Source organism: Dipodomys merriami, unplaced genomic scaffold (assembly GCF_024711535.1).
Source record: "Dipodomys merriami isolate MVZ:Mamm:240054 unplaced genomic scaffold, mDipMer1.0.p SCAF_98, whole genome shotgun sequence".
NCBI classification, from domain to species: Eukaryota; Metazoa; Chordata; class Mammalia; order Rodentia; family Heteromyidae; genus Dipodomys; species Dipodomys merriami.
In genome coordinates this window covers 1,853,223-1,874,912 of record NW_027206601.1, presented here as the reverse complement: position 1 = coordinate 1,874,912, position 21,690 = coordinate 1,853,223, and the positions used below count along the sequence as shown (strand labels likewise).

The 21,690-nt window shown below is 44.2% G+C and overlaps 1 long non-coding RNA gene across 1 annotated transcript; it reads left to right on the top strand.

Moving 5' to 3' along the window:
- The first annotated feature begins 3,668 nt into the window (after nucleotides 1-3,668).
- Nucleotides 3,669-14,517, top strand: LOC138822077 (uncharacterized). The gene is made up of 3 exons (XR_011370309.1): nucleotides 3,669-4,133; nucleotides 12,757-12,975; nucleotides 13,799-14,517. It is a non-coding gene; the product is annotated as an uncharacterized lncRNA (long non-coding RNA).
- Nucleotides 14,518-21,690: the final 7,173 nt, after the last annotated feature.

Here is a 21,690-nt window from a genome sequence, read left to right as displayed (position 1 = left end):
AGGTCAGGGTACAAGACTCTATCTAACACATGGGCTTTAACACTTCAGATACCATCTATCTATGTATCTATATATCCTTCTGCCTACTTACTTTCCTGTAGAGAAATATTTATACTTTTTGAATACCTGTGAGGAATTGATAAAAACTAAATGGCTACCTTCTTGGACTAGAAGGTAAATGAAATTTATTTATTTATTTTTTTGGTGTGGGTCCTGGGGCTTGAACTCAGGACTTGGGAACTTTTTGTGCTCAAGGTTGGTACTCTGCCACTTGAGGCACAGCTCTACTTCTGGCATTTTAGTGGCTAATTAAAGATAAAAGTTTGAACAGGAGGTATGACTCAAATGGTTGGGTGCCTCTCTAGCAAGCCCAAGGCCCTGAGTTCAAACCATAGTATCACCAAAATGGGAAGTGAAGTCTTACAGACTTTCTTGCTTGAGTTGGCTTCAAACTTTGATCCTCAGATCTCAGCCTCCTGGTCAGGATTATAATTATGAGCCACTGGCACCCTATAAAATAATTTTTTTAAACTTAGAGGTTGCAGTAAAAACTTTGATATAATTTTGGATTGAAGAGGAAGAAAAAAATGGAAATCACAAACTGTGTACAAATTGAATAATTGTAAAAGCACCTTCCATACATCAAATTACATTGAGATGTATTTATATACACATGACAGACATAGGGATGTATGACTTAAATGAAAGTCAGTACAAACCACTTAGATAATCTTCCACTTATTGACTATGATTGTCAAACCCAGTGAGCTAAACTAAGGAAATACTGGGGTTACTGCTTGGGAGAATTTTCCTGAAAATCCTCCATGAGGTCTACACTTCAGGGTATAACCTTAGATGCATTTTTTTTTGGTCAGGGGGAGCTATGAAAGACTAAAATAAAATTAAGAAGACATTCAACACAAAAGGCTAGTAAAAATAGTAAATAAACTTCCCCAAAAGAACGGGAGTCAAAAATAAGTTAATGTTAAAAGAAAAATAATGAAATGGAGAAGAATAAGATTTCATTAATAAAATAAATCTATTTCAAATCACCAAAGATGAATAGAAAGGTTGGAAAGAATGATAACCATAAGGAAAAAAAAACCTTGGAAGCTTCTTCAATATTTACTTCTAGAATAAGATAACAGCTCCTCCTATGTAACCCTAAATTGGAAAACATCCTCTGGACAATTCCAAGCACTGTTGAGTTAGTCTAGATAACGTTCTAGATGGCAGGTGCAGACCAGATACTCCCTAGAATTCTAAATCACTTTGATTCATGATGGTGAAGATTGGGTGGCAATCTAGGAGGGCCACCAGGAAATATGAGAAATACTAGCCAATCCCACTGTAGCACCGGAAGCATTCTGTCTCCATCCACGTACGAAGCCAAAAAATGGTGAGTGCTGAGCAAAAGAATTTCTTTTTTTTTTTTTGAGGTTGAGTAAATTAAAAAAAATTATTATAAAGGTGATGTACAGAGGGGTTACAGTTACATAAGACAGGTAAAGAGTACATTTGTTTTTGGACAATATCACCCCTTCCCTCGCTCTCTCCCAGCATTTTCTTCTTAGGTTCCTACCTTTTCCTCCAGAAGGCTAGATTTCCTCAGGGCTCCTTCCTACATGAGTTGGCAAGCTTGTGTCACATGACCAACTCTAGCTGCAAGAGAAGCTGGAAATGAAGTCCAGGAATATTGAATCCCTTTCAGGGACCCTGAACCTGAGAGTGAGCTGTCCACTATTTCTGGTGGCCTGTGGAGGACATATGCACCTCTTAACCAATGAAGGTCAATTTGAGGAGCTTCAAGAAGATTGCCATCCATAACATTTTTCTAAAAAAGAATGGAAAATGAATAAAATAGAACATATAGGTGAAGACTAAAGTGGACAGTAGTGAATTGCTTCTGAGATCTAAGCACCTGCTGCGTTGGGAGACACAAGTTCAGTGGGGCTAGGGTTCCTTCAACCCCAGTTACTACCTGAATCCACTTTAGGTGATGCCACTTGGTGAGCAGATACTCTGGAAGGGGCTCAGGAGTCAGGGATGGATGGAAATGCTAGGTAGCTGAGGAAATGTTGAGTTCAGGACTTCCTCGTATTCCTTTCTGCTCCTCTCAAATGCACATTCTTCAGTTGCTGGAGTTGGAGAGACACCAAGAGAGAAGTTGAGGAGATAGCTTTCACAGAAGCTCCCCTACATGGAGGAAAAGGGGCAACGAAGGAAAGGGGCCAAGTTAAGGCAAAGACCGGAAGAGAAGGGGAGACGTGTGTGTGTGTGCGTGTGTGTGTGTGTGTGTGTGTGTGCGTGTGTGTGTGTGTGTGTATGTGTATGTGGTGGAACTGGGCGTGGGAACTTGATCTTGGCAGAACTCACTCTTCTAGCCACAAATGAAAAGTTTTCCTGACAACAAAGCTACCAAAGGAGGAACATGGGACCCTGGCTTCCTGGAGAAGACAATAGCAAGGTCTTCCAGAGTGTTTACTGCCTTCCAGGAGCCGTCCCTAAGAGCCTAACATCCTGTAATCCCATATACTCTGAGGTGGATGTGATTTTTTTTTCCTGTTGTTTTGAAGAAGAGGAAACTGAGGCCTTGGCTTAGTCAGGTAGCATCCCGAAGATCACAGAGCAGTTCATGGTGGAGAACCATTGAACAACTTGGCTTTATCTGACCCCAATGTCCATGATTTTAGCCAGCCTCATATTGTTTGGAGATGAAGTCTCATGAACTGAGATCTTCTGGGTCTTAGCATCCTAGGTGGTTAGAGTACAGACATAAACCATTGGCACCCAATTGAATTCATATAGATATTAATGAGGCTCGTTCTTAGAGGCAGTCATAGAGACTGATGTTTAAAGGCTAGTCCTTAACACATTGTGTATTCTATGGTTCATTACTCCTCATTACTGCAGTTAGACCATTATGGGCACTTGACTCAATAAGATGAATTAAGAGGTCTTCCAATTTGACTTGTGGGCACAGGCATGGTACCAGTTCTGTGTTACCCTGGTGATGGGCACGCTGGCTGTAATCTTTTCTGATCATGCATGTGGTGATCACTTTTAGCTGCAGACTCCAGGAGGGAACTACTCAAGGTGGGCTCTACAGATCTTCACAGTGTTTTCTGGGCAGTTTGTATGTTTAAAAAATTAATTTACTATATTGGTAAATCATCCCTTGCTTATTGCAGATCACTTATTGTGGCTTAACGGTATTGCATCATTTTAAAAAATATATCTAATTCATCATTGAGAAAGGGAGCTACAAGCTTGAACAAGTTTTTAGCATGGATGAGACTTAGTTAGTAGGTGAAAAAGAGGATGAGGAACAAAGGAACTATGGGTAAGAAGAGGAGATTGGCCTAACACTTGGTCGTCTTGCCACCATAGAATGGCCAAAGAAAGCATGTTGTTCATGTACTCCTTGTTTGTTGCACTTCATAAATACAATCGAGAGTGGCATGTCAGCTTATAAAAACCTTCTCACTCAGAAGAAAAAGCAGCGCCAGCTGTTACAGACCCTAAGGTGCCAGGAGCTGGCAATGTGTGAGCAAAGGCTCCATGGCCACTGACTCCAACCCTTGGGCTGCAAGCACTTGCCCTTTTGTTTGAGGAAGTGTTCCTCTCTGCTTCTAGGCCTGAGGGCTTATCTGAGAGAGTATGGTAGATAAAGATTGTTTGAAATAAAATGAGGAAGGATGTGTACTGTCTGCACTTGTTGGTACAGTGGGTTCTAGAACAATGTGCTGCAAGCATTTGACAAATATAGAAAGGATATTTAGCTGAGGCTTTTGCTAAAATAAACAGAATTGTGCCTTTTGCCTTCTCCTTCATCAATCCCCTGACCCGTCAGGAGCCCCCGATCCTGCAGCAGCCAGCAACTCCCCTTAACTGTGTTCATCACTCGGATGAAGAGATCAGTTATGCCCACACCTTTAGTAGAAGTTACGGCCCAGGCGGAGAGACTGAACTGCCTGATGAAGCATATGGGGAAGTGATGCCTTCAGAAGAGCTCTTCCTGACTTTGCAGTTCATTATCTTATTGTATTCACCTTCATTGCCATCAGTACTGCTCAGCTACATAATTCATGATCTTCATTATTCAAGTTGTTCATAATTCAAGTTATTCACTGGTGAGTACTCATATAGAATTGTATATGTTGTTAAAATTATGTTGGTTTAAGAGTGTAAAAAGTGTTTAGGAGCATATGAACTGTTGGTAAGAGTGTGGGAAAGGTTAATAAGAGACTGGGAAAGGTTTATTGGAGAGTAGGAAGCATTTAAAAAGCCAATATATAGACCTGGGTGCCGGTGGCTCATGCCTTTAATCCTAGCTACTCAGGAGGCTGAGATCTGAGGATCACGGTTCAAAGCCAGCTGGGGCAGGAAAGTCTGTGAGACTCTTATCTCCAATAAACCACTAGAAAACCAGAAGTGGCGCTGTGGCTCAAGTGGTAGAGCACTTGCCTTGAGCTGAAGCATGCAGGGACAACGCTCAGGCCCAGAGTTCAAGCCCCATGACTGACCAAAAAAAAAAAAAAAGCCAATATAACATATTATATAATATATGTATATAATACATTATATAATAGATTATACAATTATATAATATAAAAATATATAATGTAATACTGTTACTTTGTGTATTTTCATCTATCACAGGAGTCTCTGAAATGCAATTTCCATATCTTGGAGTTTGTTTATATATATATATATGTATATATATGAAGAGGCATATAGACAATGAACTTTTTTGTTTCTCTCTTAAGACTATCCTCTTTTGGTTTCACTATATCTAGAATCCCAGTGTCTTTTAGATCTAATTTCTGCATATCAGAGAGAACGTGTGCCATTTGTATCTCTGAGCTTGGCTTACCTCATTTAACATGATTTGTTCTAGTTCCATCCATTTCCCTGCAAATGACATTATTTTATTCTTTCTAATGGTTGTGTAAAATTCCATTGTGTATAGGCACCTCAGATTTTGGATCCACTCACTTACTGTGGGGCATCTGGACTGTTTCCATTTCTTGGCTATTGCGGCAGCTTATATCTATCTCATCTTGTATTTTTTCTCTTATCTTGTCTTATCTCTTGGAAAACTCTAGCCCCTGGGTGTCTCAGCAACATCTCTTCTATTCTCCCTTCCTGTGCTACAGCCTGGAAATTCTCCTAAGTCAGAAGGTTGGATACAGCAAAGGGCTCATCTTGTTTGGTTTTCCAGCTTTCAGGGATTATAGCCTGAAAACTATTTATCTCTTCTTTCACTTGCTTTCTCCCTCCTTTGTCCCCCTTTTAAATCTCTCTTCCAAAGATAACAATGGTTCTTGTGCTTTGTGTGTGTATGTGTGTGTGTGTGAAGGGGGTGGGGGTTGTGGGGCCTAAACTCTGGGCCTGGGTGCTGTCCCTCAGCTCTTCAGCTCAAGGCTAGCGCTCTACCATTGAGCTGCCTTCCCAGCCCCTGGTTCTTGTTCTTATAGCTACATGTTGACTACAACACATATCCTGATCTCCTATTCTTTTTTTCCTCTTCAATACCTGTATTTCCTTTTGTGTCTCTTCTCAAGAAGTGGGCCCATCTTTCATTCGTCTCTCATGTGAATCTGAGAATCATATGTCACTCCTTCTCCCACGTCCCACAGCCATGCAGGCCTCAAAGTCAACTCTTCCCAGAACCCTAGCCCTTCATTTGTTTCCTCCACTACTGGGACAGTTTAGATCACTGTAGTCTCTTGCCTGGATTATTAAAATTTCCTCTTCTTAAGTCCCTCAGATCTCTATCAAGAAATGTTCTCCTTTTTTTACTAAGAAGATGGTACATTTATCCACCACACTGACCAAGGCAGAAGCAGAAGTGGTTCTGGTTTGTCACTTTTTTCTTGTCATTGAACTGACTTTGATGCATATGAAAGTAATTGACCTACGTAAAAATATCTTTTTTTTTTTTTTGTCGGTCGTGGGGGCTTGAACTCTGGGCCTGGGCGCTGTCCCTCAGCTCTTCAGCTCAAGGCGAGTGCTCTGGTGGTTTATTGGAGATAGGAATCTCACGGTCTCTCCTGCCTGGGCTGGCTTTGAACCTCGATCCTCAGATCTCAGTCTCCTGAGTAGCTAGGATTACAGGCGGGAGCCACCAGCGCCCGGCGTAAAAATATCTTTTGATATATGCATATATACATACATACATACACATGTATTATACTATATGAAGTGGCCATCATTTTTCACTGACTAGGTTGGTAAAAATCCAGATGATGGCCAGTGGGCTCATGTCTGTATTCCTAGCTACTCAGGAGGCTGAGATCTGAGGATCATGGTTTAAGGCTAGCCCAAGTAAGAAAGTATGTGAGACTCTTTTTTTATTTTTTATTTTATTTTTTTATGTGAGACTCATCTCTAATGAACCACCAGAAAACCAGAAGTGGCATTGTGGCTCAAAGTGGTAGAGCACTAGCCTTGAGCAAAAGAGCTTAGGGACAGTGCCCAGGGCCTGAGTTCAAGCCCCATGACTGACAAAACAAAATTCAAATGATGGTTCAGTAATGGTCCACCATTGGAAGGAGGACATGAGGACAAAGGCCCTTTTAGATATTGCTGCTGGGATGTGAATCGGAATAGTCTTTATGGAGGACAGTTTACCAATACTGGAAATGCATGTCACTTTGACTTATCAATTTCACTTGAAGAAATTGACCTCCTGATATTCTTGAAAATTCACAACAGTACTTGCAACAGCAAAAGCTTGAGAACAAACTAAATGACAAGGAGTAGAACACCAATGAAACAAAATGAGGTCCACTGGATATGTGTGTTCTCCTGATGTACAGAGCTGTGTTTCATGATTTCTCAGAGACCCCCTTGGGGCATGAGACAGTTGCCTCACTTTTCATGATATATTCTATTGGGGTCTTTGAATTAATTATTATTATTTTGTGTGTGTGTGTGTGCTGGAACTGGGATTTGAATTCAGGATCTGAGTGCTGTCCCTGAGCGCTTTTGCTCAAGAATGGTACTCTACAAGCCTCTTAAACCATACTTCTGCTTCTGGCTTTCTGCTGGTTAATTGGAGATAAGAGTGTTTTGGACTTTTCTGCCCCAATTGGCTATGAACCAGGATCCTCAGATCTCAGCCTCCTAACTTGCTAGGATTATAGGCATTTACCATTAGCACCTGACCAAGATAGTTCATATAAAAAATGTGCATGAATATTACTGAATTCCTCTGTAGTATTCCTCCCTATTACTACATTCCCGCCACATTGATTCTACCATCTAGGTTGTTTTCAAAGGTTCCCACTTTCTTTCCCTCCATGTTTCTACATTTTGCCTCTTTTTTTAAAAAAATTTAATTTTATTTTATTTGTGAACATACTGTACAGAGGAGTTACATGGGCAGGATAATGCGTACATTTCTTACCAAGCATTGCAGCCTCCTCCTTTGTTTACCCTTCACATCCCTTCCCAGCCTCCCCCCTCCCCCCCAATCCCAATCCTTCTCCTTCCCCCCCCTTCCCCCCCCCCCCCCACCGACGTTGTAAAGCTCGTTTTGGACATGACAACTTGTACTTCTCATTGTTGCAACAGGTCCACCTGTATCCTTAAACAACTGTTTTTTCCCCATCTCCTCCACAAGTTATACTGACATCAAATATAGTGAAAGCAGGGGTTATACTGTGGGGGAGGGACATACAAAGCAACAAAGAGATAATCTTATAAATGCATTAGAAACACATGCATGAAAGAAAAAACATTAAAATACACATCTAAGGGTTCATTTTCCTGACATCACATTATCTGACCTTTTCCGCTTGACTCATACATATACTAGATATTGCAAATAAGGGAAACCATGGGACCTATGTTTCTTTGGGCCTGGCTTACTTCACTTAATATAATTTTTTCCAAGTTTTTCCATTTCCTAACAAATGGGGCAATGTCATTCTTTCTGATGGAGGCATAGAATTCCATTGTGTATATATACCACATTTTCTTGATCCATTCATCTACTGAGGGACATCTGGGTTGGTTCCATATCTTAGCTATGGTAAATAATGCTACAATAAACATTGTTGTGCTGGTAGCTTTAGTGTGGTCTTGTTTGTAAACATTTGGGTAAATGCCCAAAAGTGGGGCCTCTTTTTTTTTTTTTTTTTTGTCGGTCCTGGGGCTTGAACTCTGGGCTTGGGTACTGTCCCTCTGCTCTTCAGCTCAAGGCGAGCACTCTACCACTTGAACCACAGCACCACTTCTGGTTTTCTAGTGGTTTTTTGGAGATAAGAGTCTCATAGACTGTCATGCCTGGGCTGGCTTTGAACAGTGATCCTCAGAAGCTAGGATTACAGGTGTGAGCCACCCGCGCCCGGTTTACATTTGCCTCTTATTCACACAATCCCCAGGAACTTATTCACACAATCTCAGGAACTTCTCACTGTGAAGTCTTCCTGACTTCTTTCCACATGAGTACAGGTCTAGCCATGTGAAATTTGGGGAGCTTGGGGTACATATCTGAATCTGAAGCTCAGGGGAGAGGTGGAAAGCACTATAATCTGGGAGTTATTACATTCATATCATATTCTTGAATTGGCATCAGGAGAACACACATATCCAGTGGACCTCATTTTGTTTCATTGGTGTTCTACTCCTTGTCATTTAGTTTGTTCTCAAGCTTTTGCTGTTGCAAGTACTGTTGCGAATTTTCAAGAATATTAGGAGGTCAATTTCTTCAAGTGAAATTGATAAGTCAAAGTGACATGCATTTCCAGTATTGGTAAACTGTCCTCCATAAAGACTATTCTGATTCACATCCCAGCAGCAATATCTAAAAGGGCCTTTGTCCTCATGTCCTCCTTCCAATGGTGGACCATTATTGGACTATCATAGGATTGGGGCTTGTGTGAATAAGAGGCAAATGTAGAAACATGGAGGGAGAGAAAGTGGGAACCTTTGAAACAATCTAGATGGTAGAATCAATGTGGCGGGAATGTAGTGACAGGGACGAATACTACAGAGGAATTCAATAATAGTCATGCATATTTTTTATATGAACTATCTTGGTCAAGTGCTAATGGTAAATGCCTATAATCCTAGCTACTCAGTGGCTTTCAGAAATGGTTGGCTTTTTCTTTAGGGCTGTTCTGGAATGAAGTGTACTTGTCAATTGTAGTGACTACTTGGCCTGCTCTTGGACATTAGAGTTCCAAATAGATGCAGGAGCTATAAAAACACAGCAAACTATGTCTGTCAGGATTTCCTCTGCCTGCCCATGGGACTGTACTGTGTGTGCTTTTCCCTAAGGTTAAAGGATGGCGTCCAGAAAGTCCCTCCCATGCCTGATACCATCTAGGACTTGGCAGAGAGGAAGGTCACCGGGGGATGTTTCCTCCATTGTCCCCTGGGATGTTCCTGGGAGCTTCTGTCTGAGGAGTATGTCCGCTGAGGTCACAGCTACTGTGTGGTCCCTGGTGAGGGCACTGGTTGGAGAGAAAAGTCAGATGGCACCCTGACTTGGCCCTTTTGCCCTGCCTCAGACTTGAGAGCTAAGTGTTTTCTGAACTGAATGTAACCACTGTGAGCTTCATTGAAGGTCCAATGTCTAAAGGTTTGTCCTGGATGCCTATTGTCACATCCTTAGACACTCAGTGTTAGCCTTTTGAATGAGCAGAAACCCTGACACCTGAGGGCAAGTCCCTGGTACAGCAGGGACATTGAGGAACAGCCAATCCTGACTCACTGGCACTATTTTCCTGTCCCTTTCCTCCGGGCCTAATTAACAACACCCTCACCTCCCTGGAAAATCTGATAGGTCCAGAGTCCTACATGGTGGCTGTTCAGAATATCAAACAACTGAGAGAGCCATTGCTTGGCTTTGAGGTTCAAACAGACGAGTTAATAGCTCTGGTTGGGCTTTATGGTGTGAGGACCGGAGTGTCCCAATGCCACACCTCCTGTTTCATTTAGGGCTGAGGGGGCCTGAGGACATGATTGCAACATGAGGCAGGGAAATAGCTACAGATGGTCTGAACCATCTGAACCATCAGATGGTTCTTGAACACAGAACTTGGAGTTAAATGAAGTAGGGAAATAGTCACTAAAGCACGAGACTCACAGAGAAGTATCATAAAAGGAAACAGAATGTAAGGGGAAACAGGGGAGATGTTAGCAAGTTTGGGGGAGGTGAAAAGTGGGTGGATTTCACAAAGCAGAGGACAGTGAGACCCAGAGATCTGGGTGAGAAACAGAGAGGGACTGTGGGACCAGAGAGGCCCAGGGTCCTAAAAGGAGGAGGATCCTGTGGGTGGGCAGTGGGGTAAGCACTGGGACTTCTCATCTTGCCTGAGTTTCTGATCCTTCCTACATGAGATCTGTTGGAGGAAGAAGGCAAATGAGAGTTTGTGTGGGAGATTGAGACAGACTGTTTTTTCCTACTTAGCTTCTAGAATGTTCTAGCCCTCCAGGCAAAGACTGGGAAATTTCCTCTGGGGAAACTGACCAGTTCAGAGGACGAAGTCACAAATGTCATCCTCTCTTCCCTGGAGGTTGTAGGTGTCTGATTGCTCTTCCATGAGGCCTGTCACCAGTAAGATTCTGCGCTCTCTCTGTCTCTCTCTTTCTTTCTTTCTTTCTCTCTCTCTCTCACTCTCTTTCCCTCCCTCCCTCCCTCCCTCTCTCTTTCTCCCCCCCTTCCCGCTCTCTCCCTCCCTCCCTCCACCCTGTGGATGCTTTAGTTAAAATTTTAATGTTTTCCTATTTCTTTTCTTGGTGCAGGCACTGGGGCTTAAACTCAGGGCCTCACACTCCTGCTTAACTTTTTCACTTAAGGCTGGTACTCTACCACTTGAGCAATAATAGCTCCACTTGTTTGTTTTTTGCCAGTCCTGGGACTTGAACTCTGGACCGGGGCACAATCCCTGAGATTCTTTTTGCTCAAGGAAAGTGCTCTACTACTTGAGCCACAGTACCACTTCCGGCTTTTTCTGTTTATGTGGTACTGAGGAATCGAACCCAGGGCTTCATGCGTGCTAGGCAAGCACTCTACCACTAAGTCACATTCCTAGTCCCTCATAAACTTAAAAAAATTTTTTTTATAGTGAAAATACTGTACAGAGGGGTTACCTCATAAACTTTTATATCCAGGCTAGTTTTGAACCTTGATCCTCAAATCTCATCCTTGGGAATAGCTAGGATTATAGGCATGAGCCATCAGGAACTTAACGTTTTCCTCTGAAACAGTGTAGGACCATCTGGCTTCCAAGTAGAGCCATAGAACAGACAAATAGTCTGAGAGGAGAACAAACTGGGACAGATAGCAGCTATCTACCTGGAATTACTGCCAGGGGTGGGGCAGGGCCAATGATGCAACAGCAAGATGCTAGAAAGAGTAGGCAGTGTGGAGAGAGACGCAGAACACAAATGTGAGAAACAGTAGAAACTTCCAGTGAAAGGGCTTGGTGGCAATTTCTCCCTCCTCAGTTCTCTGGAAGCAGCTTTATTCTGTGTCTCTCTGCTGCTGCTGCTGTGTGTGTGTGTGTGTGTGCTGCATGAGGCCAGAATTGTGGACTGAATGAATGAGAAGGTGGAGGTTAGTAAGTTGAAGTTATTAGGGTGGATCAAATTCTGTGAGACTGGTACCCATCTGCTATTGTATAGGACATGGATTGAATATTACACACACACACACACACACACACACACACACACACACACACACACACACACACACACACACACACACACACATATATAAATACATATTTATTGTTATTGTAAAAGTGATATGCCAATGGATTACAGATAATGAGTACATTTGTTTTTGAAGAGTGTCACCCCTCATTCCCTCACAGTTTTCCCCTCCTACCCCCACTTACAAGTTGTGTAGTTCATTTTCGGCATAGTGGCTAGTGACTATCACTGCTGCATTTGAATATCATGACTGCATTCCTTCCTTTCCCTTGCCCCATGCATATCTTAGGAAATTAAGAAAATTGAGGGGAGGTGTTGGGTTGGGAGGACTGTGAGAAAACAATGAAAGGAGAATGCATTGTATTCATAAATGGATTCGTACATCTACTTGAAGATAATTAAAAAATAAAAACAGGAGCTGTGTGCTGTTGGCGCATACCTGAAATGCTTGTTACTCAAGAGGTTGAGATCTGAGGACTGTGATTTGAAGCCAGCCCTGGCAGGAAAGGCTGAGATTCTATCTCCAATAAACTTAAAAAATAAAACAAACAAATAAGAAGTGGAGCTGTGGTTCAAGTGGTATAGTGCTATACTTGAGCAATAAAGCTTAGGGATAGTACTGAGGCTCTGAGTTCAAACCTCAGAACTGGCCTGCGTGTGTGTGTGTGTGTGTGTGTGTGTGTGTGTGTGTGTGTGTGTGTATGCAAGTGTGTGCGCACACACACACAAATAAGAATAAAAATAAATAACTAGAAAAAAAGAACTTTCTTCTTATTAGAGATTGGGAGCTGGTGGTGTGGCTTGGTGGTTTGTCTAGTGCATATAAAGCCCTGGATTCAATTCCCAGGACTGTAAAAAACCCAAAACAAACAAAAGCAAAACAAAATGCCAAAGTTTTGCTGGGTATGCTGGTACACACCTGGAATCCACAGCACTCAGAAGGCTGAGCTACGATTGTGAGTTCTAGACCAGCCCAGGCTTCATTGGGAAATCCTGTTTGGAAAATTACCAATGGCCATGAAGGAGCTCAGCGGCAGAGCACTTGCCTAGCATGTGAAAGTCCCTTGCTTCCTCCCTCAGCACCGGAAAGCAACCGAAAAGAAGAAATTAGAATCCTCCCCCCTCCTCCACACACAGAGGAAAGACCATGCAACACACAGGGACAGATGGGGATGCAAGCCAAGAAGAGGGGCCTGAAGATAAACCAACACTGCTGGTCCCCTGGTCGCTCATCTACTCTCCAGGACTACGAGACAGCAAATTTCTATTGTTTCTTGTGTCATGCCTGTGGTACTTCAGGTAACTGATACAGCATCCAACTTCATCTTCAAAAGATTGTCAATCTTATCAGGATGCAGTAAGCTTATGCTCAACTTACCTCCTAATGGGAACTTGAAAATATGCAAATCTATTTTTATGTAGGCAAATGTTCCTAAATAAAACTACGTGTCTGGAAGGGGCACTGTAGCTCAAGTGGGAGAACACTAGTCTTGAGCTGAAGAGCTGAGAGACAGTGCTCAGGCCCAGAGTTCAAGCCCCATGACTGACAAAACAACAATAACAACAACAACAAAAAACTAAGTTTCTGATCGTGTGTGTGTGTGTGTGTGTGTGTGTGTGTGTGTGTGTGTGTGTCTTGAGGCTTGAACTCATGGCCTGGGTGCTGTCCCTGAGCTGTTTTGCTTAAGGTTAGTGCCCTATCACTTGAGCCACAACTCCATTTTTACTTTTGAGAAGTTTATTAGAGATAAGAATCTTACTTTCCGGGGCTGGGAAGGTGGCTCAGTGGTAGAGCGCTTGCCTTGCATGCCAGAGGCCCTGGGTTCGATTCCTCAGCACCACATAAGAAAAAATCCAGAAGTGGCGCTGTGGCTCAAGTGGTAGAGTGCTAGCCTTGACCTGAAGAGTTGAGGGACAGCGCCCAGGCCCAGAGTTCAGGACCCACGACCGGACCAAAAAAAAAAAGAATCTTACTTTCCTGCCTAGGCTGGTTTCCAACTGAGATCCTTAGATCTCAGTTATTGGGGTAGCTAGGGTTACAGGTATGAGCCATTAATGCCAGATATGACCTTTTCTCTCTCTCTATTTCTGTGGATTCTTAGTTTCCTTGAATATTTTGCAGACAACAAGCTCATCCCAGGACTAACCAAGGAATGGAATTTAAGACCCTCCAATTGAGGGTCTTGAAAATTCTATTTAAGCTGACACCATGACTCTCACAGAAAAGCTGAGCAATATTGGGAGCTATACTGAGGACACAGTGTGATGACTACGAGAACTGATTAAAAATTAAATAAAGACATTAGTTTCTATGATTCAATCCTGTTCAACAATACACGATTATATTCTCATAACTCCCAACATTTGGTGGAAATGATTGTGCCTCCTAAACCAGAATAGAAAATTAAGAAATTCAAGTCAGTTACATTTATTAAGAGAAATGTTCTGTGTGTATTATATTCCACACCAGTACACTGGAATGAATGGTAAATATTGAAATGATCAAATCAGTTAATTTGTCAGAGGATGAATTATATAGAAATGATTATTACTTTGTAACCCTTATCTAATGATCCAGTGTTTTAAGAGTACTGTTAGCATTCTGTAAATTTTGCTTAAATGTCTTAATAGTTGGGGCATCTTGAAGCCTTTTTCTTTGAACTGTTGGCTTGCATGAAATTCTATCTCCTGGCTTCTTATCTGGTAGCCTAGCAACATGCACGGTTGGCTGGTGGTGGGTCCTGTTCCATTTGCTCCTCTCTGTGATGGAGTCGCTCCCAGAAACGGCTCTGAGAATTGCCTTCAAAGAGTAGGCATATTTAAATTAAATGCTTTAGGAAGCTTTCTCCCCATGTCTTAGCATCCTGGTATCAGTCCCTGCCAGGATCGATCAATCAATAAAAACAGATGGACTATGGACCTGCCTCTTTCAATTGAATCTTCAGGCACCTCCCCACGACTGGCTGACAACCAAAGGCCAGATTCAAAGGGTGACAATTTTCCACCTACTGCTGTCTCTTGGAAAAGGAAACGATTTCCTGTTTCTGACACACAGACATGCAAAGAAACCAGGACGCAGAGATTTCCACAAGCAATCCCAGCAGTGAAAGCCCACAGACCTCCCACAGTGCCTGGATGAAAGGGTGGGGGGCTTTTCCATTCCTTCAGGAGTGAGTGGTCCATCTCCCCAGCTCCCATGATTCCTTCTACAAACCTAGCCACCTTCCGGTCCAGGGCCAAGGCCCTCCCTCTGGGCTAGGTGTGCAGAGTCTAGAGTCACCATTAATCTCTAATGTCAAAACAATGTTCTCAGACTGGGAATGTGGCTTAGTGGTAGCGTGCTCGCCTAGCATGCATGAAGCCCTGGGTTCAATTCCTCGGTACCACATACACAGAAAAAGCTGGAAATGGTGCTGTGGCTCAAGTGCAGAGTGCTGGCCTTGAACAAAAGAAGCTCAGGGACAGTGCCCAGGCCTTGAGGACTGGCAAACAAAACAAAACAAAACAAAAACCATGGCTCTCCTTGGAATCCCTGTGGAATGGTTTATTATTTATTTATTGCAGGACTGAACAACAGACCAGGTGTCCTGGGTGTGATTGAAAGGATGACTTGGTGGCCAGTCAGACTCCCATTTGGTATGCTGCTCAGAAAATCATAAGCCCTGGCAAGGGCTGCCCTTTCACACCCCTCCACGGACACCATCAACTCCTTGGGACAACAAGTTCCATGGAGGTACAGCTCAGGCTAGCAACAAAAAAAAAGGTGCTCCAACTTGGTACCCACACAATTTTCTCTGACATCTGATGTTGACACCAAGTACTGGTTATTCTCACTCTGAGAATTTTGGCTCAGTAAGCCTGGCTAGTCATGTATCTGCCTGCTCTCATGTTTCTGCACTGAAAACTCTTCTCCTACATAGACAGCCGCATCCATGGAGTCTCTACCCTGGGCCTCCTTGGCTCAGGCTCTGGTGGACTATACAGGTTGCTCTGCCCATGAGCCTTGGGGGGGGTCACCATTTCGCCTTGCTCTTTCTCTCTGACACTGTCTTTTTCATGGAAAGTAGTTGGCGCCACCTTCAGAACACATTCAGCCCGTGTGCTGGTGGCTCACACCTGTAATCCTAACTACTTGGGAGGCTGAGATCTAAGGATCACAGGTCTAAGCCTGTTCAGGCAGAAAAGTCTGTGTCTTATCTCCAATTAACCAGTGAAAAGCTGGATGTGGAGGTGTGGTTCAAATAGTAGAGTGCCAGTCTTGACTTAAAAAAAAGCTAAGGAGCCGGGCGCTGGTGGCTCACGCCTGTAATCCTAGCTACTCAGGAGGCTGAGATCTGAGGATTGCGGTTCAAAGCCAGCCCGGGCAGGAGAGACTGTGAGACTCCTATCTCCAATAAACCACCAGAAAACCGGAAGTGGCGCTGTAGCTCAAGTGGTAGAGCGCTCGCCTTGAGCTGAAGAGCTGAGGGACAGCGCCCAGGCCCAGAGTTCAAGCCCCACGGCTGACCAAAAAAAAAAAAAAAAGCTAAGGAACAATGCCCTGGTCCCAAGTTCAAGCCTCAGCATCAGCATTAAAGACAAAACATACTGGGTGCCAGTGGCTCATGTCTGTAATCCTAGCTACTCAGGAGGCTGAGATCTGAGGATCACGGTTCAAAGCCAGCCCGGGCAGGAAAACCCAAGAGACTTATCTCCAATAAGCCACCTGAAAACCGGAAGTGGCGTTGTGGCTCAAGTGATAGAATGCTAGCCTTGAGCTGAAGAGCTGAGGGACAGTGCCCAGGCAGAGTTCAACCCCCAAAATGGAACAACAATAACATTAAAGACAAAACACAACGCATCCAAAATCCAACCCCAGCTCTCCACACCTTCTCTTTGGCCTACGTTACCTTCTTTTTCCTTTGGCCTTCCTTCCCTTTAGTGACCATTATGTGGGCCCCTGTTCCCCTTTCTGAACTTACCTGCCCTCCTGGCCCCTTTTCCTGGCTAGCTGTTCATTGAACAGGCCAGGCTGGCTCCAGCCCCAGTGCATTTGCACTTGATACTCCTTCTTCTACAGATACTTGGCTGGCCAAGTGCTCTGCCAAATGTCTCTGCTGCCATGGGTTCTGCCCCACACCTGAACACTATCCTCCAATTGTGTCATTGATTTCTTGGGAGTATTTAACACCACTCACATGCTCTGCACTCCAATGTACCTATTTTACTTAAAGACATTTTAGAGGTACTGGAATACAATTTCTGGGAGGATTGAGAACACTTTTCTGTGGAACCCTAGTGCCTAGGACTGGATGAGTGAGGACCAAGTCTTCATGTCCCAGCAGGGCCTCACACGTAGGTTGGCAGAGCAGAGACCAGACAGTGGTGTCCCTTCAGGTATGAGGTGTTGCTCTATTTGCTTAGCAACCAGAATGCGCTGATAGCACTGAGTGGCAGCGATGGATCTCGTTCATTTTGCTTCAGCCTTTTGTCCCACGCCACCACTTGAGGTATTTAATGAGCGCTCGCTTGAGCTGGACTGGGGCTGCCCAGGAGTCAGGCATGACCACAGGCTAGCCCAGGGGATGTGAGCTATGGATGTGAGCTCTCGGGCTGTGCTGGGAGGGACACTGGTACGCACTTTGGTGCCCTGAGTGACCACTTGGTGTCCCTAGAGACCAGGCAGAGATGGCCAGGATAAGGTCCTCTGGGAGATGAGGACAAACATGCTTGTCCTCTGGCTGGATGTTCCAGGTCCAGTTGGCTTTTGTCATAGTTCTCAGATAGAAGGCTCCAGAAGCTTCCTGATGCTGGGTGGATCTCCTCTGATGACCCACTCCCAGCTGTCCTGCTTTCTTTCCTTTCTTATGTCAGAGGTCAGCCTGTGGAGGCCAGGTTCTGCTTTGTCTTTCAGTCAGGGCACAGTGGCACAAGGATGAGGTGTTCAAGACACTCTGTCACCAATGTGCTAAGGCCTGCTCAGCCTTTTAGGGTGGGGGGTGGGGAGGTACGTAAGATCCTAACAATAATGCCTGAAGCTTGGGAAACTTGTCCAAGGTCACAGGGCCCAGAGACAAATTGCTCCATCCTTGGCCACTGCTGTTCCCAAGCCAGGCTGGCATTTGGACCCTCTGGCTCCTGGATCAGCTCATCCATTAGGTTCGTCCAAAGCCAAGGTTTTGTTAAGGTCTGGAGCAAGATGTTTGCTGGTTTCTAGGAAACGGGGAGTCGGTCTCAGGGAACACCTACTTGTCTCTTCCTCAAATTAGCTCCTGAAACATCTTTTAAATCTACCCCAGAAAAAAAAAGGTAAATAAAATTCGGTAGAGGAAATGTTTGAAGAGATAAGAATAGGCTTTTTCAGAATGTATGATGGATTCCCCATTTATAGACTCAAACGGCCAGTGAATTTCAAGACAGAAAACTGGGAAAGAAACTATCCCAGTGGCCAGGTCTGAGAAGGTGGGGGCCGGCCTATTGCCACGGGGCTGGGCACTGTGGGGCTAGGGCCCCATGGAGTCTCCAGGGGTAAGGATGGGGGTGTGGAGGAGTTTGTCCAAAGGCTGGGTGTTTGTTGGAGGCAGTTGACATCCAGAGACCTCCTGGATGTGGCACAGATCAGGTCCTTTGGAGTTTAAAGGTGAAAGAGTGGACAACGCTTCAAAGCTGCAGGAGGAGGGGAGCAGGGTGGGCAGTGCCCTAGTATGTGGAGCCATTTGATACCTGGGGCATCAACAGCATCTGGTCCTGCCGGAGGCCAACAAGGCAAAGACTGAAGATGCCTGCAGAATTCAGACACGTTTAGGTCACCTGTGCCAGTTATTTCCAGAGGAATAATGATTCTAAATGACCCACTTTCTTTTGGGGACTTATTACAGCCTGCTGTGATGATGATGATGATGATGGAGTTTCCTTTTGTAATACTCCTGGGAAGTTATAGAATTGGAATACATTATCATTTCCAGGCAATCCCTCCACTAGGTTTGTAGAGAAGATCCAGAAGTTTCTGGCCCCTGATTGCCCCGCACTGAAAAGTGTGATGGCTGACACAGCAAACCCTAAGAGTTTGGAGCCGTGGGGCCCAACATCTACTCCACATTTGGCTGCTTGTGTGGCCTTGATAACTGAGGCAAATGTCCTGAGCATCAGTTTCTTCATTGGTCAAGGAGGGTGGATGGATAGGAGTGGGTAAGAAGCCCGCTTCATGAGGCTGTGAGTTGCAGCTGGATCTATCTAGCACCATGGAATTCTTCATGGTCATTTTAACATGTGAATGGGGAATGTCTGTCTGTTCACACGGTATTGGGCTGGGATTTGGGATGCACTTTTCCGTGTAGGCTATGTCTATTTGATGCTCTAGGTAGTCACTGAGGACTATTAATAAATTTGAAATGCTTTAAGTGTGGAACCCACTGTTGTTACTACTTGTTTCTGCCATTCTGCAGATGAGTTCATCTTCTGAGTTTTTTTGGTTGTTGCTGTTGATTTTGTCAGTTGTGGGGCTTAAACTCCGGGCCTGAGCATGGTGCTGAGCTCTTTTGCTCAACGCTAGCACTCTACCACTTTGAACCACAGTGCCACTTCCAGTTTTCTGGTGGTTAACTGGAGATAAGAGCCTCATGGACTTTGCTACCCAGTCCTGCTTCAAACTGTAATCCTCAGCTCTAAGCTTCTTGACTTGCTAGGATTATAGGCTTGAGCCACTGATGCCGGGCTCTGAGCCTTTTATTTCGATTATTGCATCTTCAGTTTGAAAACTTTTATTTGACTCTTCTTTGTGTCTTTTGTAGTTCTTAAGGTTTTCTATTTCTTTGGTACAGCTTGTTATTTGTTTCAGTAAGTTCATAATGACTCACATTTTCATCATGGCTACATTTGTGTGTGTGTGTGTGTGTGTGTGTGTGTGTGTGTGTGTGTGTGTGTGTGTGTGTGTGTGTGTGTGTGTGTGTGTGTGTGTGTGTGTGTGTGTGCTGGTCCCAGGGCTTGGACTCAGGGCCTGGATACTGCCTTGAGCTAAAAAGCATTCTACCACTTGAGCCATAGCTTTACTTCTGGTTTGTTTTGGAGGTTAAGTGGAGATAAGAGTCTTGTGGACTTTCCTGCCCTGTCTGGCTTTGAACCGTGATCCTCAGATCTTAGTCTTCTGAGTAGCCAGAATTACAGGCATGCACCACTAGCATCTGGCTTCCTGTCTGGTTTTAAGGATAGCAAATGATCATGGATTAAATGAGGATGATTCTGTGTTATAGCATGAGGTCTGGATCTTATTGCAAGCCTTTGATTTTTACCTACTTTTCTTAGGCACAGCACCAGCAGGGGAAGGTTGGCTGGCAGAAGCAGCGGGGAGAAGTCCTGATTTCCTGCTTCCTGTTGACTGACACCTGAGATGGAGGCTCATCATTCATTCAAGGGGACAGACGTTCCAGTGGCCCTCCCCCCTTATATGCTGACTCCACAGTGGCAGGGTCTCATGGATCATGATGAGAGCCCCAGCTTCTCTCTTGGCCTTTCCTCAAGGGGTACTTGGGTCCCTCATCATACCTTCATAAGGGTGGAAGTCTGGGGTCCTTACCTCATCTTTTCTGGTATAAATGAAGGTGGGTCTCCAGTTTGTTTCGCTGTGGTGTTTGGCTAGAGTAATTTGTGCTTATGCTTTCTGCATTGTTGGAACACCCATTTCTTGATCATTTGAATGGTGTGGGGACATCTGTAGTCTTTGATATTTCTGGTTATTAGATTCTAATGCCTTACACATGCTAAGCACATGCTCTACCATTGAGATACCATCCCAGCCTCTATGCTGGATCTACAAGACCACAATACCTAAAGAATTTACTCCCCTGGGGCTGGGAAGTTGGCTCAGTGGTAGAGCGCTTGCCTTGCATGCCTGAGGCCCTGGGTTCGATTCCTCAGCACCACATAAGAAAAAAGCCAGAAGTGGTGCTGTGGCTCAAGTGGAAGAGCGCTAGCCTTGAGTTGAAGAGCTGAGGGACAGCGCCCAAGCCCAGAGTTCAGGCCCCCCCCCCAAAAAAAGAATTTACCCCCATGTTGATCTTTTATTTTATTTTTCTGTGCCCGTCCTGGGACTTGAATGCATGGCCTGAGTGCTGTAGCCCTTAGCTTTTTCACTTGAAGCTGGTGCTCTACCACTTGAGCCACAGCTCTACATCTGGCTTTTGGGTGGTTATTTGGAGATAAGAATCACATGGTCTTTCCTGACTTTGAACAATGATGCTTAGATCCTTGCCTTCTGAGTATGTGTAAGCCAACAGTGCCCAGTTCCCATGTTGGTCTAGGAGCCCCAAGACTCTTACACAGTCTATGTATTTTTTCCCTCTACCATTCAAGGTTTTATGCATGTTTTATATAACAGCCTCCAGAATTTTCACCTCTACTTAGTACAGCAATAAAAGTATACCTATTACATCTTCCTAGTAGCAGAAACCAGGTAATATTGAAAAAGTCTGACATCCCCAATTTCTAGATGCCCCTGGACTATGCTTATATCAGCCAGTGGGCTTTGCTTGTTTTGTTTTGTTTTGGGCCTGGTAATTCTTTTGTTGACAAACCTGTCAGGGCACCTTAGAAGAGGGTTCAATGTTGCCTCTGCAAGGCAGGTAGAATGGGTATGATTACTGCAATCTCACAATGGAAAGACTTGGGTTGAACTGGTCTCCAGTGTAAGAGTACTTTTCTCTATGCTTTACTCTTGTTTAGAGGGCTGGGCCCTGCTGGGGTTCCACAGAAAATGTCTTGGTGCTTTTGGCAGAGAAAGTACCAACGTTGTTGCCTCCATTTTCTCTTCTATGGAGCCTCAGAAGTGGGGAGATGCTGTCTGTGTTGTAGTTCATCTGTGTCTCTAGTTGCTCTAAGGGAAGCGTTTCTGGGTCTTGATGCTTTATCTGAACAGAGCCAGAAGTCCTGGCCTCCTTTTCTGATAGTCCATCTCCCAGAAAGTACTTTGCCTGGACTGATGCATTTCCACATGTGTTAACTATAAGATCCACATTATTGGGTACCATGTGAAATGGTTTC